The 15,501-nt window shown below is 39.3% G+C and overlaps 1 pseudogene; it reads left to right on the top strand.

The window, feature by feature from the left end:
• The first annotated feature begins 9,408 nt into the window (after positions 1 to 9,408).
• On the top strand, positions 9,409 to 9,829 carry LOC131818620 (large ribosomal subunit protein eL42-like; annotated as a pseudogene).
• The last annotated feature ends 5,672 nt before the right edge of the window (positions 9,830 to 15,501 follow it).

The raw sequence follows: 15,501 nt of genomic DNA, 5'->3' as shown, positions 1-15,501 counted from the left end.
CATAGTATTCCATTGTATATATATATATATACACCACTTCTTCTTTATCCATTCATCTGTTGATGGACATCTAGGCTCTTTCCATAGTTTGGCTATTGTGGACATTGCTGCTATAAACATTTGGGTGCATGTGCCCCTTCGGATCACTATGTTTGTATCTTTAGGGTAAATACCCAGTAGTGCAATTGCTGGGACGTAGGGTAGCTCTATTTTCAACTTTTTGAGGAACCTCCATGCTGTTTTCCAGAGTGGCTACACCAGCTTGCGTTCCCACTAACAGTGTAGGAGGGTTGTGAACTCCCCTTATGCATTCCATGTTTACCTATTCTTCTCTGTCCTTCAAGGAATCAAGCATTCTCTACCCTCCAGGTCTGATATGTCGTTTGCAAATATCTTCTCCCATTCTCTCAGTTGTCTTTTGGTTTTGTTAACTGTTTCCTTTGCTGTGCAAAAGCTTTTGATCTTGATGAAGTCCCAATAGTTCATTTTTGCCCTTGCTTCCCTTGCCTTTGGCAATGTTCCGAGGAAGAAATTGCTGTGGCTGAAGTGAAGAGGTTGCTGCCTGTGTTCTCCTCAAGGATTTTGATGGATTCCTTTCTCAAATTGAGGTCCTTCATCCATTTTTTTAAAAAGATTTTATTTATTTATTTGACCGAGAGAGAGAGATCACAAGTAGGCAGAGAGGCAGGCAGAGAGAGGAAGGGAAGCAGGCTCCCCGCTGAGCAGACAGCCTGATGCAGGATTCGATCCCAGGACCCTGAGATCATGACCTGAGCTGAAGGCAGAGGCTTAACCCACTGAGCCACCCAGATGCCCCTCTTCATCCATTTTGAGTCTATTTTCGTGTGTGGTGTAAGAAAATGGTCCAATTTCATTTTTCTGCATGTGGTTGTCCAATTTTCCCAACACCATTTGTTGAAGAGGCTGTCTTTTTTCCATTGGACATTCTTTTCTGCTTTGTCAAAGATTAGTTGACCATAGAGTTGAGGGTCTATTTCTGGGCTCTCTATTCTTGTTCCATTGATCTATGTGCCTGTTTTTGTGCCAGTATCATACTGTCTTGATGATGATAGCTTTGTAATAGAGCTTGAAGTCTAGAATTGTGATGCCACCAATTTTGGCTTTCTTTTTCAATATTCCTTTGGTTATTTGAGGTCTTTTCTGGTTCCATATAAATTTTAGAATTATTTGTTCCATTTCTTTGAAAAAAATGGATGGGATTTTGATAGAGATTGCATTGAATGTGTAGATTGCTTTAGGTAGCGTAGACACTTTCACAATATTTGTTTTTCCAATCTATGAGCATAGAACATTTTTCCATTTCTTTGTGTCTTCCTCAATTTCTTTCATGAGTACTTTATAGTTTTCTGAGTATAGATTCTTTGCCGCTTTGGTTAGGTTTATTCCCAGGTATCTTATGGTTTTGGGTGCAATTGTAAATGGGATTGACTCCTTAATTTCTCTTTCTTCTGTCTTGTTGGTATAAAGAAATGCAACTGATTTCTGTGCATTGATTTTATATCCTGACACTTTACTGAATTCCTGTACAAGTTCTCGCAGATTTGGAGTGGAGTCTTTTGGGTTTTCCACATACAGTATCATATCATTTGCAAAGAGTGATAGTTTGACTTCTTCTCTGCCGATTTGGATGTCTTTAATTTCTTTTTGTTGTCTGATTGCTGGCTGAGGCTACAACTTCTAGTATTATATTGAATAGCAGTGGTTATAATGGATATCCCTGCCGTGTTCCTGACCTTAGTGGAAAAGCTCAGTTTTTCTCCATTGAGAATGGTATTTGCAGTGGGTTTTTCATAGATGGCTTTGATAATATTGAGGTATGTGAGGCCACTTTTTAAATGATACTTACCTTTAGTATCTTTTCATTTCCTGAGCACTTCTTATATGAACTCTTCTCCCTTTTCCAAGATTTCAGCCACATGAAATTTGTACACTTCCATTAGCACTCCATTATAGTACTGACGGAGGCCCACCCTGCTTCTCATGTAAGGCCCAAATTTTCCTACCTTTTGAGTCCTCTTCCTAACCGTACCCCATCAGAGCCCCCACTCAATATAGTAGGTCCAAGGAAGGTGGTGGAGGAAAGCAGCCTGACCATTCAAGTGATTCATGTTTAGCTGAGAGCTCTCTAACCTTCTTAGAATCATTTTCTAAATGAATTGGGTGAAATATCAAATAATTTAATAAAGCAGAATTTAATAAATTTTATTGAATTATATAATTTATTTTATAAATTATAAATATATAATTTATATGATTTTATATAAATTTTTTAAATTTATGTAAATTTAATAAAGTGAAATTTTTAGGCAGGGTAGAAATGATATCTTTGAGTAACTTTCCACTGGGCAGGCAGGACAGGCTTCTGAAGGTCAGCCCTAGGGTGAGGACCTCCTATGCACTTGCTGCTTTGGCAGATTCTTCCCTTTTCCATTTCTGAAACCACAGCTTCTCTAAGAACAATAGCAAGTAAGCACTCTCACAGAAACAGGGGTGGAGACTCTGCTGCCCGCACAAGGAGGGAGGGAGAGGAAAGGGAAACTATTTGCATGTCTCCACTAGATCTTTATAAGTTAGCAAAAACTTAGTGTTTTGAAATGCTCATTTTAGAAAAATATAGACTATTTATTTATTTTATTTTAAAATATTTTATTTATTTACTTGACATAGAGAGAGATCACAAGTAGGCAGAGCAGCAGGCCCCGGGCGGGGGAAGCAGTCTCCCTGCTGAGCTGAGAGCCTGATGCGGGGCCCTGAGATCATGACCTGAGCCAAAGGCAGAAGCTTAGCCCACTGACCCACTCAGGCACCCCAGAATATAGACTACTTTAAAGATGATGAGAAAATCAGTAGTTTTATATTACATGAGGCCATAAATAAAGACCTGGCAGGAGAGCAGATGTCAGTGGAAGTATGAGAGGCACCGAATTGGCAAACATGTTGGTTAGTCACATCAGCATTGAAGCTGCTTAAAATACTTAAATATACTTAAAATATTTACATATACTTATATAAGTATATTTATATAACATATACACATATTATATAAGTATATATATATAATATGTGTATACTTATATAAGTATATATATATAAATATACTTATAATACTATACTTAAAATACTTAAATAAAATACTTAAAATACTTAGCACCTCACCTATTATAAGACAGATCTTCTCTCTAGGTTTCCTCTAAGAAGGAAGAGGGGAATTTAGGGGAAAGATCACAGTCATAATCTAAAACTACAAACTCTTGCATCTGTTTCCATATTTAAATACATTTATGTCTTCCTCATATTAAAAAAAAAATCTCTTGGGGTGCCTGGGTGGCATAGTCAGCTGGACATTTGACTCTTGGTTTCGGCTCAGGTCATGATCTCGGGGTCATGGGATTGAACTCTGCATCAGGCTCCATGCTCAGCATGGAGTTTGCTTGAGATTCTCTCTCCCTCTCTCTCTGTCCCTCCCTGTCACTCTCTCTCAAATAAATAAGTCTTTAAAAAAAAAAACAAAACTCTTTTTTGAACCCTATTCCTCTTGCTGACTTCTGCTCTAGTACTATCTTCCTTTGTATAGATGAACTTCTTTTTTTTTTTTTTAAGATTTTATTTATTTATTTGACAGAGAGAGAGGGAGAGATCACAAGTAGGCAGAGAGGCAGGCAGAGAGAGAGAGGAGGAAGCAGGCTCCTTGTCAAGCAGAGAGCCCCATGCGGGGCTCAATCCCAGGACTCTGGGATTATGATCTGAGCTGAAGGCAGATGCTTAACCCACTGAGCCACCCAAGTGCCCCTTGATGAACTTTTTTTTTTTTTTTAAATAAGATCTTTATTTTTTTTTTTAAGATTTTATTTATTTATTTGACAGACAGAGATTACAAGTAGTCAGAGAGGCAGGCAGGGAGAGAGGAAGAAGTAGGCTTCCCGCTGAGCAGAGAGCCCGATGCAGGGCTTGATCCCAGGGCCCTGAGGTCATGACCTGAGCCGAAGGCAGAGGCTTTAACCCACTCAGCCGCCCAGGTGCCCCCCTAGACGAACTTCTTAAAAGTGTTTTTTTTTAAAACCAATATCTCCATTTGCTTATTTCCCATCCTTTCTCAGCATCATAGAGTTGATTTTCTTCACACATTGTGCAACAAAAACTGCTCTAACCAAGGTCTCCAATGGTGAAATTATCCCCAAATAGCATAAACCCTTTCACCTTTGTTTTACGTGATGTCACAGGGCCCTTGCCCCTATTGGCCACTGCTTCACTCAAGACTGCTGCCATGGCTCCCACTCTGGTGGCTCCCCATCTATCTGGCCATTGCACCTTCTCTTATCTGTCCATCCCCTAAATGCCATTGGTCTCTAGAGTCTGTTTTGTCCTGTGCCCTCTTCTCTTCCTATGTGTACTCACCAGGCCCTCTGTGACTTCAGTTATAATCCATTTCTCTTGAGGCATGTGTCTCTACTGTCGGGAATCTGCTTTTGAATATGCAGCATGTCCCAAACTGTCTTACCTCAAAACCTAGTTCTTTAAAAAATAATAACAGTTATCATTATAATAATATATATCATTATATAATACATATCATAATGATATATATTATTATATATTATAATAATATAATAATATAATAATTATATTATTATAATTAATATATATTAATATATTATTATAATGATAACTGTATATATTATAATGATATAATATATAATAATGATATATAATAACATATAATATATTATAATGATATAATATATAATATAATATAACATTACATTACATTAATAATATATACCCTAACCCACAGTGATCTATGCCAGAAAACCGTCACCACCCTGCCTCTTCTCTTTGTCATTCCCTCGTCTGCTCAGTCATCAGTTTTGACAGCGCCATCTCCTACATATCTCTAACTTGTCCCCTTGTTTCCAACCTAACTCACACTACTAACTCAGGCCCCCATCATCTCCTCTGGATCCCTGCAACAACATCTCTCTGACTCCCTTCCTTGCCTCTGTGTAATTAATTCTGGGTGCCCTCCCAGCCCCCTATCCACAATGCAGCTAGAGTGGCCCTATCAAACAAGTGTCTGATCATATCCTTATCAGTTATTAAAGTCCTCCAGTCCTTCTCTGTTGCCCCTCAGGCTGCACTTTGACCTCTTCAGCATGGCTTCCAAGTTTTTTGTTCTGTTACAATTTTAAAAGATCTCAGTTTTCTTCAGCTTCCTCTGTCCCAGTCCTGGCCCCCACCCCAATTCTTGCAACATTATGTTCCAGCCACACCAAACTTCTTTAATTCCTGATAGTCCCTGCTTTCTATGAGTCTGGGCCTTTGTACTTATTCTGTCTATCTAGAACACTCCTGTTATGTCTCTTTATTTTTCTATCAGTTCGAGTTATCTTTCAGGCTTTGGTTTGTACCTTACTTCTGTGATCTTCTACACTACCACACCAACCCTGGATCATGTTCCTGAAGTCCCCAGCACTTACCCCTTTTGTAGCACTTACTTTGCTCTCTTGAGACCATCTGATGAATGTACTGCCAGTATCTTGTAGGCAGGGATAATGTATTAAATTCCTGGGGCCTAGAAAAGTACCTTTCATATAATAGGTGTTCAATAAATACTTATATCAATGAATGATTTCCATAGTTACTTAGGACACCTTTCTTCTTACGTCAGTTGAAAAAGTGGTTGCTGGTAAGGAGAGAGCACAAAAGAGGTCCAAAGCCTTGATATCAGTTTTTGTTATTTTGTTTTAATTAAAGCAAAAGTTTAGGGACGCCTGGGTGGCTCAGTTGGTTAAGCATCTACCTTCGACTCAGGTCGTGATCCCTGGATCCTGGGATCAAGTCTCACATGGGGCTCCCTGCTCAGTGGGGAGCCTGCTTCTCCCTCTGGCTGCTCTCTCTCTCTCTCTCTGACAAATAAAATCTTTAAAAAAAAATGTAAAAGTTCATATTTTTGCAGTGTTACAGGCTGGCTATGGGTCTTAATGGGCTGATGGGAATAGTACAGCTGAACCCTGCATTCCAGCTGGCTGACACCATCTTCTTCCACACCTGTAGACTTCTTTTTAAGTAACAGCTTGATATAGAATTCATATACCATACAATTCATCCACTTAAAGTATATAATTCAGTGTTTTGTTTTTTTTTTAATTTGACAGACAGAATTCACAAGTAGGCAGAGAGGCAGGCAGAGAGAGAGGAGGGGAGCAGGCCCCCCGCTGAGCGGAGAGCCCAATGCGGGGCTCGATCCCAGGACCCTAGGATCACGACCCGAGCTGAAGGCAGAGGCTCAACCCACTGAGCCACCCAGGCGTCCCAATTCAGTGGTTTTTAACAGGTTCACAGAATGGCATAACAACCAACACTGCAATTTTAGAACATTTTCATCACACCAACAAGAAACCCCATACCCATTAGCAGTCACTCCTCATCTCCATCTCCTATCTCTATCCTCTGGAAGCCACTAATCTTTTTGTCTCTATGAATTTGCCTATTCAGAATGTTTCATATAAATAAAATCATATATATATAGTGTATTTGTGACTTGCTTCTTTCACTTAGCATGATTTTTTTAAAAAGACTTTATTTACTTATTTGATAGAGATCACAAGTAGGCAGAGAGAGAGGGGGAAGCAGGCTCCTCGCCGAGCAGAGAGCCCAATGCAGGGCTCCATCTCAGGACCCTGGGATCATGACCTGAGCTGAAGGGAGGCTTTAATCCACTCAGCCATCTATGCACCCACTTAGCATGATGTTCTTAAGATTCATCCATGTTGTATCAAGTATCAGTATTTTATTTTTATTTCTTTTTATTGCCGGATGATATTCCACTACACACCCCATTTTGTATATCCGTCCATCAGTTGATGGATATTTGGGTTGTTTGTGCTTTTAGGCTAGCACAAATAATGCTGCTTATGAACATTTGTGTACAAGCTCTTGTGTTGTGTTGACATAGTTTTTTATTTCTCTTAGGTTTTATCTGGGAGTGGAATTGCCAGGTCATATGGAGGACTTCAGATTTCTTTTTTTTTTAAATAGGCCCCACGCCCATTTTGGAGCTTTCATTCATGACCCTGAGATCAAGAGTCCCACAGTCTACTGATTGGACCAGCCAAGTGGTCCAGGACTTAAGATTCTAAAGAACAGAGGCTGTAGTGGCACCTGGGTGGCTTAGTCGGTTGGGCACCTAGCTTTTGTTTTCGGTTCAGGTCATGGTCTTGGGGTCCTGCAGTCCTGGGATTCTGGGGTTGAGCTCTGCATTGGCTTCTTCCTCAGGGTGGAGTCTCCTAGAGGATTCTCTTTCCCTCTGCCCTTCACTTCCCACCCCCATGCCACCCACCCCTGCTTCTCGCACACATGCCCTCTCCTCTCTCTCTCTTAAATAAATAAATCTTTAAATTAAAAAAAAAAACAGGGGTGCTTGGGTGGCTCAGTGGGTTAAAGCCTCAGCCTACACCTTAAGTCATGATCACAGGGTCCTGTGATCGATTGAGCTGTCGGGCTCTCTGCTCAGCAGGAACCTGCTTCCTCTTCTCTCTCTGCCTGCCTCTCTGCCTACTTGTGATCTCTGTCTGTCAAATAAATAAATAAAATCTTTTTAAAAAAATAAAAATAAAAAACAGAGTTTGCTTTACAGAATAAGCTCACAAACACATGAAGCACTAATAACTCTTGCTCTTTATTGATTTAAAGAATTGACATTAATTAAATTTCTCTATGTAATGTAAAATATCCAATGAATGTGCAAAGTCCTATTCTCCTGTGCAGGAAAATAAAGCCCTTCTTGGGTTTAAGTGGAAGTGGAAGAAATTAGTGTTTGGTTCTGCCCATTTCCAATCCCATTCCCTATACCCCTGGATCACACAGGGTTTCCTGATGGAGTCACACAGGAAGCTTCAACTGGGGAAGCTGGCTTAGTGATTGATTTTAGCCATAATTAAATCATTGCTTCCCTCTGTATTACAGTAGGAATATATTGTATTATACCTCTCTTTGTCTCTTCTTTTTTCTTCAACATCTCTGCAGCCATATACACTCCTGGGTTCCCTGCTCTTTCCTTTCTCCTCAGCCTCCTGGTAGTAACAAATTGTTCCTTGGTCCTATTTAAGTTAAGACAATAAAGTTATGAGACTCAATGTGAGTTTTAGAATTCCTTTTTTTAAAAAAATATTTTATTTATTTATTTGACAGAGAGTACAACATGGGGAGCAGCAGAGGGAGAGGAAGAAGCAGGCTTCCCACTGAGCAGGAAGCCCGATGCAGGGGTGGGGGGGGCTTGATCCCAGGACCTTGGAATCATGACCTGAGCTGAAGGCAGAGGCTTAATCCACTGAGCCACCCAGGCACCCCTAGGGTTCCTTTGACAAGTATTTCATATTCAAATAAATACAGGCACCTTAAGAGTAGTTGTCCTGGGAAAAAAAAGTAATTTTTCTGGGTGGCTATATATTTATTCCAAGAGTTTAGTTGTTACTCAAAACATTTTGGTGTTTTGTGTAGTTTCTCTCAAAACCAATCTGAACCCTATAAGAAGACGAGTTTCACTTCCTTAATAATCACATCTAGTATTGTAGGGGGCCTCCCACTTTACTTGTATTTATGTCTTCCTATTCCCAGTTCCCCTTTACCTTTCTAGCTCTAGTCCCCAGACAGGAGGAGTTCTGGGTTCATTTGGGGCAAGCACTGACATACAGAGGCAGTGAAGGGAGACTGGCATGCTTCACAAGACTTTGACCTTTAAACAAACCATGCTTAAGCAGCTCTTTAAAAAAAAAAAAAAAGATTTATTTATTTATTTGAGAGAGAGAGGGCAAGGGGAGGGGCAGAGGGAGAAGGAGAGAGAGAATCTCAAGCAGGCAGGAATTCTGGCAGGAATTGAGAGTATAATCCATCAGGGAATAAATGGGGCTAGGTAAAGGCTTTTGGTGGTCCCTTCCCTAGTACCTGAAAGAGTTGCTTGATTAGTAGCTACTATGGACACGGCCTTAGGGTAGGTGCCGGGAATATAGAGATAAATAAGATATAGTCCCTACTTTATAAGTGTATATTCTAACAAAAAGAAGATAAGTAACAAGTACAAATTATGAGATTTGAGGGAAGCCTGGATGGCTCAGTTGTTTAAGCGTCTGCTTTCAGGACTGCTTGTTTCTCTCCCTCTGCAGCCCCTGACCTCCACTTGCGCTCACACACTCTCTCTCTCTCTCAAATAAATAGATAAAATCTTTACATTGACATACAATATTTTATTTGTTTCAGGTGTATAACGTAGTGATTTGACAATTACATATATTATGAAATGTGCACTGTAAGAGCAGTTGTCATGTCACCATACAAAGTTACTACACGTTATCGACTGTGTTCCCTAGGCTGTGTTTTTCATCCCTATGACTTAATTTATTTTATAATTTGAAGTTTTTACTTAGTTTTTTGTTTGTTTGTTTTAAGAGGGAGCATGCCCTTTCTTTCTGTGCTGATAGCACTCTCACAAACGTGGTAAATGTTCCTAAATCTGGCGGACTTTCTGCCAAGAAGTGTGGCAAGTACCTACACTATAAAGTAACACAGTACAAGAAAGGCAAAGATTCTCTTTATGCCCAGAGAAAGCAGCGTTATAATAGGAAGCAGAGTGCCTTGGTGAGCAAACTAAGCCAATTTTTTTTGGAAAAAGGCTAAAACTACCAAGAAGGTTGTGCTGAGGTTTGAATGCATTGAGCCCAATTGCAGATCTAAGAGAATGCTGGCTATTAAGAGAGGCAAGAGTTTTTAACTGGGAGGAGGTAAGAAGAGAAAAGGCCAGGTGATCTATTTCTAGGTTTTGTATTTCGTTGTATTATGAAGACAATAAAATCTTGAGGTTATGTTAAAAAAAAAAAAAAGAGTGCGTGCACATGGGGGGAGGTGGGGGAGTGGAAGTGGGGAAAGGGCAGAGGGAGAAGCGTCTTTTTTTTTTTTTTTTAAGATTTTATTTATTTATTTGACAGAGAGAGAGACAGTGAGAGAGGGAACACAGCAGGGGGAATGGGAGAGGGAGAAGCAGACTTCCTGCTGAGCAGGGAGCCTGATGCAGGGCTCCATCCCAGGACCCTGAGATCATGACCTGAGCTGATGGCAGACACTTAACGACTGAGCCACCCAGGCGCCCCTGAGAAACAATCTTAAGCAGGCTTTATGATCAGTGTGGAGCCTGATGCTGGCTCGTCAGGAGTGGGAAATCATGACCGAGAGATTGTGACGTTAGCTGAAACCAGGAGTCGACTGCTTAACCAATTGAGCCACCCAGGCCTCCAATGAAGTCTGTACTTCTTAATCTCTTTCGCCTTTTTCACCCATCCCCCCATGCACCGCTCTCCTCTGGCAATCACCAGTTTGTCCTCTGTATTTATAAATCTATTTGTTTTGTTTATTTAGATCCTGCATATAAATGAAATCATGTTGTATTTGTGTTTTTCTGTCTGACTTATTTCACTTAGCGTAATACCCTCTATGTCCATCTATGCTGGCAAGATTACATTCTTATTTATGGCTGAGTAATATGCTATTACATGTATATATATATATATATACATCATATTTTTTATCCATTCAGTTATTAGTGGACACTTTGATTGCTTCCATATCATGTCTGTTATAAATAATGCTGCAAGTAAACATAGGAATACATGTATCTTTTTGAATTAGTGTTTTTTCTCAGGTAAATACCTAAAAGTAGAATTGCTGGGTCATATGGTATTTCTGTTTGTTTGTTTTTAAGATTTTATTTATTTATTTGACAGAGAGAGACAAAGCAATAGAGGGAACAGAAGCAGGGGGAATGGGAGAGGGAGAAGCAGACTCCCACTGAGCAGAGAGCCTAATGCAGGACTTGATCCCAGGACCCTGGGATCATGATCTGACCGAAGGCAGACACTTAATGACTGAGCCACCCAGGCAACCCAGTATTTCTGAGCAACCTCCATACTATTTTCCATCATGGCTGCTCCAGTTTACATTCCCACCAACAGCTCACAACGGCTTGCTTTTTCCCACTTCCTTTTCCACTTGTTATTTCTTGTCTTTTTGATACTAGCCTTTCTGATTGGTATGAGGTAATATCTCATTGTGGTTTTGATTTGCATTTTTCTGATGATTAGTGATGCTGAACATCTTTTCCTGTGACTGTTGGCCATCTGTATGTTGTCTTTGGAAAATGCCTATTCAGGTCCTCTGCACATTTTTTTTTTTCAAAGTTTATTTTTTATTTTCTTTTATTAAGTAAACTCTATACCCAACATAGCTTTGAGCTCATGACCCTGAGATCAATAGTCACATGCTCCACTGATTGAGCCAGCCAGGTGCCCTTCCTCTGCCCATTTTTTAATTGGGTTATTATTATTAATTTTTTTTTGGTGTTGAGTTATATGAGTTCTTTATATTAATTTTGAATATTACCTTCTTATCAGATACAGCATTTGTAAGTATCTTCTCCCATTCAGTATGTTGCTTTTTCATTTTGCTTATGGTTTCCTTTGCTGTGCAAAAACTTTGATGTAGGGGCACCTGGGTGGCCCAGTGGGTTAAAGCCTCTGCTTTCAGCTCAGGTCATGATCCCAAGGTCCTGGGATCGAGCCCCACATCCTGCTCTCTGCTTAGCGGGAAGCCTGCTTCCTCCTCTCTCTCTCTGTCTGCCTCTCTGCCTACTTGTGATCTCTGTCAAATAAATAAATAAATTCTTAAAAAAAAAAGTGTGATGTAGTCCCAATAGTTTATTTTTGCTTTGTTTCCCCGTGCCTCAGGAGACAGATCCAGAAGAATATTGCTGAAGGTAATATGCAGCAGATTACTATGTTTTCTTTTAGGGGTTTTATTGCTTCATGTCTTAAATTTAGGTTCTTAATCCATTTTTAGTTTATTTTTGAGTATGGTTTAAGAAAGTGGTCCAGTTTCATTCTTTTGCATGTAGCCGTCCAGTTTCCCAGAACCCTATTGAAGAGACAGACTGTCTTTTCCCCATTGCATTCTTTTGCCTTCTTTGCATGTAATTGACCATACAAGTTTGGGCTTATTTCTGGGTTCTCCATTATGTCCCATTGAGCTATGTGTCTGTTTTTGTGCATGTACCATATTGTTTTGATGATTGTAGCTTTGTAGTATTGTTTGAAATCTGGGATTGTGATACTTCCAGCTTTGTTCTTCTTTTTCGAGATTGTTTTGACGGTGTAATCCTAAGTAAGTAATTTTAAATAAAATAAGTAATTTTAGGATTACTTATTCTAGTTCTGTGAAAATACTGTTGGTATTTTGGTAGGGACTGCATTGACTCTGTAGATTGCTTTGTGTATTGTGGGCATTTTAACAATATTAATTCTTCCACTTTATGAGCATGGCATTTTTTTTTCGTCTATTCCATTTATCTTCAGTTTCTTCCATCAATGTCTATAGTTTTCAGAGTACAGGTCTTTCACCTCCTCGGTTAAATTTATTCCTAGGTGTTTTATTCCTTTTGATGTGATTGTAAATGGGATTACTTTCCTAATTTCTCTTTCTGGTATACATCATTATTATTCTATAGAAATGTAACAGATTCTGTATATTAATTAAGTCTGTATCCTGCAGCTAAAATTTATAGTTTGCCCACTGTCTTCTAAGCATTTTACATGTGTATTAACTCATCTTTTTTACATGTGTGTTAACTCATTGACTTCTGACAATAGCCCTGTGAAGTATGTATTGTTATAATCCCTGTTTATAGGTAAAGAATCTGAGGCACAGAGACATTACAAGTAGCTCACCTGAAGTCTCTATGTCTTTAGGAGCAGAACCTTCAGTGCAGGTAGTCGGGCTCCAGAAGGTGTGCTCCTAGATAACATGTTCTCTAGCAAGTCATCCACTGCATATGCGTGAGCTCTGCAGCTTCCCATCTGCATTGCCTTTGTACAACTGGTTTGCCCTTTTGCCTATAGTTTTTTTTTTTTTTCTTTCTAATTTTAGTGTATGTGCTGCCAAAGCGAGCACTGTAGTTTTTGTTTTCTTAAAGACTCTGGTCAAGGGGAGGACGCTCCTTTAACATCTTCTCGGTCTTTTTTGCCTACCCCAGGGGCAGTCACTGCCCTTGGAGCTTGACTGCATTTGGTCAAATTTTATTAAGCTACGCAGTAGTGTATTTGTTGGAATGTGTAATTCTTTATAAGCTTCTGGAAAGCAGGGACTTCTTTTTTTTTTTCTGGAAAATCTCAAACAGTTGCAAAAGTAAAGCTATAATAAAACGAATCTATATGTACTCATCATGCAGCTTTGGCAATTATTTTGTGGCCGGTATAGTTTCATTTATCCTCCTCTCCTCAAACCTAGATTATTTTGAAGCAAACTTCAGACATCAGATAATTTCATTAAGATTCCAGTTGTATTACTAAAATATAAGGTATCTTTAAAAAACATAACCACAATACCATTATTGCACTAAAAATTAATACTTCCTTAATGTCATAAAATATTCACTGTTCTAATTTCTGCAATTATCTCATAATCCCCTCCCTTTCCCTCTCTTTCCTTCCAGCCTTTTTTATTTCTTTATTTCTTCTTTACCTACCCCCCTTTAACTTTAAAAAAAAAAATAGGCAGAGTTATTTGAATAAAAATCCAAGTATCCAAGTAAAGTCTTTATTTTTAATCTTCATGCTTCATGTTCTCATCAGCACCTGGCTTTAGTGCTTGACATACAGAAATCCTCAGTAAATGTTTAGTAAATGAATGATTCATCAGAGATCAATAAAATGTGCTAGTTGAATGAGTGTTGCCTTACTGTCATATTTGGTTGGTTTCTTGGCCTGGCGTTTGGTTTGTGGTACTTTAGTTAACAATTAACTTAGATGCCGGCTACTATCAGCCATTACTAAAGGTTTGAGGACAGTGAACGTGTTTGTGACTCAGGCATTTGCATGCTAGAAGGAAATGGGCCAGGTTTTCTTGTCCCTGCTTTTTGTCTCTAGTCTCTATTTCACTTTGAGTTTGGACTGACCATATTTGGCTTTTTTGCTATTTCTTCAAAATAGGGACGACCCTGAAGGTGCTCCTTGAGAGCATGAACAGAGATCACATTGCTGTGGTAGGTTTTGTACCTGATGGATTGAATTGGTTCCTCCTTCACTTACTTTATTTTTAAGAATCAGAATAAAATTGAAATACATTGAAATGCATACAGATCTGGGGCACATGGGTGGCTCATTTGGTTAAGTGTCTGCTACCTTCTGCTCAGGTTAAGACCCTGGGTCCTGGGATCAAACCCTAAGTTGGGCTTCCTGCTCAGCAAGGAGTCTGCTTCTTCCTCTGCCACTCACCACCCCCGCCCCTGCTCGTGTTTGTGTTCTCTCTCTTTCTCTCTCAAATAGATAAATAAAATCTTTAAAAAAAAAAAAAAAAACGAAATGCATACAGATCTTAAGTGTACCATTTGATTTTTGGTAAATGTATACATCCATGTATTCACCACCTGAACTGAGATGTCTAACGTGACCCAGAAAGTTCCCTTGTGCACCTTTGCAGCTAATTCTATCCCATATGGTGAATCCTAACATCCTTAATTATCACTGCCTATTCTTGGGTTTTATTTAAATGGCATCATATAGTATGTACTCCTTCGTGTCTAGCTTCTTCTGCATAGTGTAATGTTTTAGAGATTCATGCATCTCATTTTAGCGGTAGTTTGTACACTTTTTATTGATGACTAGCATTCCCTTGTATGGATATACCATACTTTGTTTATCCATTCACATACTGATGGATATTTGTGGTTTCCAGTTTTTGGTGATTGTGAATAATGCTGTTAGAAACATTCATGTATAACTCTGTGTGGATATCTGTTTTCGTTTCTCTTGGGTAGAAACCCAGACATGGGATTGCTGGACTATGTATTTAAGTCTATAAGAAAATGTCAGACTCTTTTCCAGAGTGGTTGTGTCATTTTATACTTCCACCAGCAATATGAAGAATACTAGCTGTTTCCCATCCTCACAACAAGTATCAGCAGTCTCTTAAAGTTTAGCTACTTGCTGATAATTTTATTTTGAGTACTTCTCTGTGCCTTGCAGAAGAGATTATTCATTTTATGCCCCTTATGTGGACTATACTCCTGAGTCCTCAGTTTTTCAATTTTACCTATGTTTTAGGTCCGTGTTTTTTGACATGGAATATAAGTGAGAATCACCTAGAGTCTCCCAGGTCTCCCTGCAGTCACACTGTACCAGTAGCTTTCTCAGGGATTGTTCATGAGCTCAATGTGTATGTTGGAAAAGTTCTCCAGGTCATTCCGATTTATATTCCTAGCTAAAAACCACTGCTTCGAAGCTCAAGTCCTACCTGTGATAACAGAGGCTCTTCATCTTGCCTACACATCAACAGGATCTGGGGAGTTTTCAACATTCACTAGTTCCAAAGTTCCAGACCACGCCAATGGAGTTGGAATCTGGGGGTGGGGCCCGAGTGTCAATTGTTGTTTTTTTTTTTTAATTT

Source organism: Mustela lutreola, chromosome 16 (assembly GCF_030435805.1).
Source record: "Mustela lutreola isolate mMusLut2 chromosome 16, mMusLut2.pri, whole genome shotgun sequence".
In the NCBI taxonomy this organism is placed as follows: domain Eukaryota; kingdom Metazoa; phylum Chordata; class Mammalia; order Carnivora; family Mustelidae; genus Mustela; species Mustela lutreola.
Note: the sequence above shows the minus strand (reverse complement) of the source record. Positions and strands in the feature narration are given on the sequence as shown.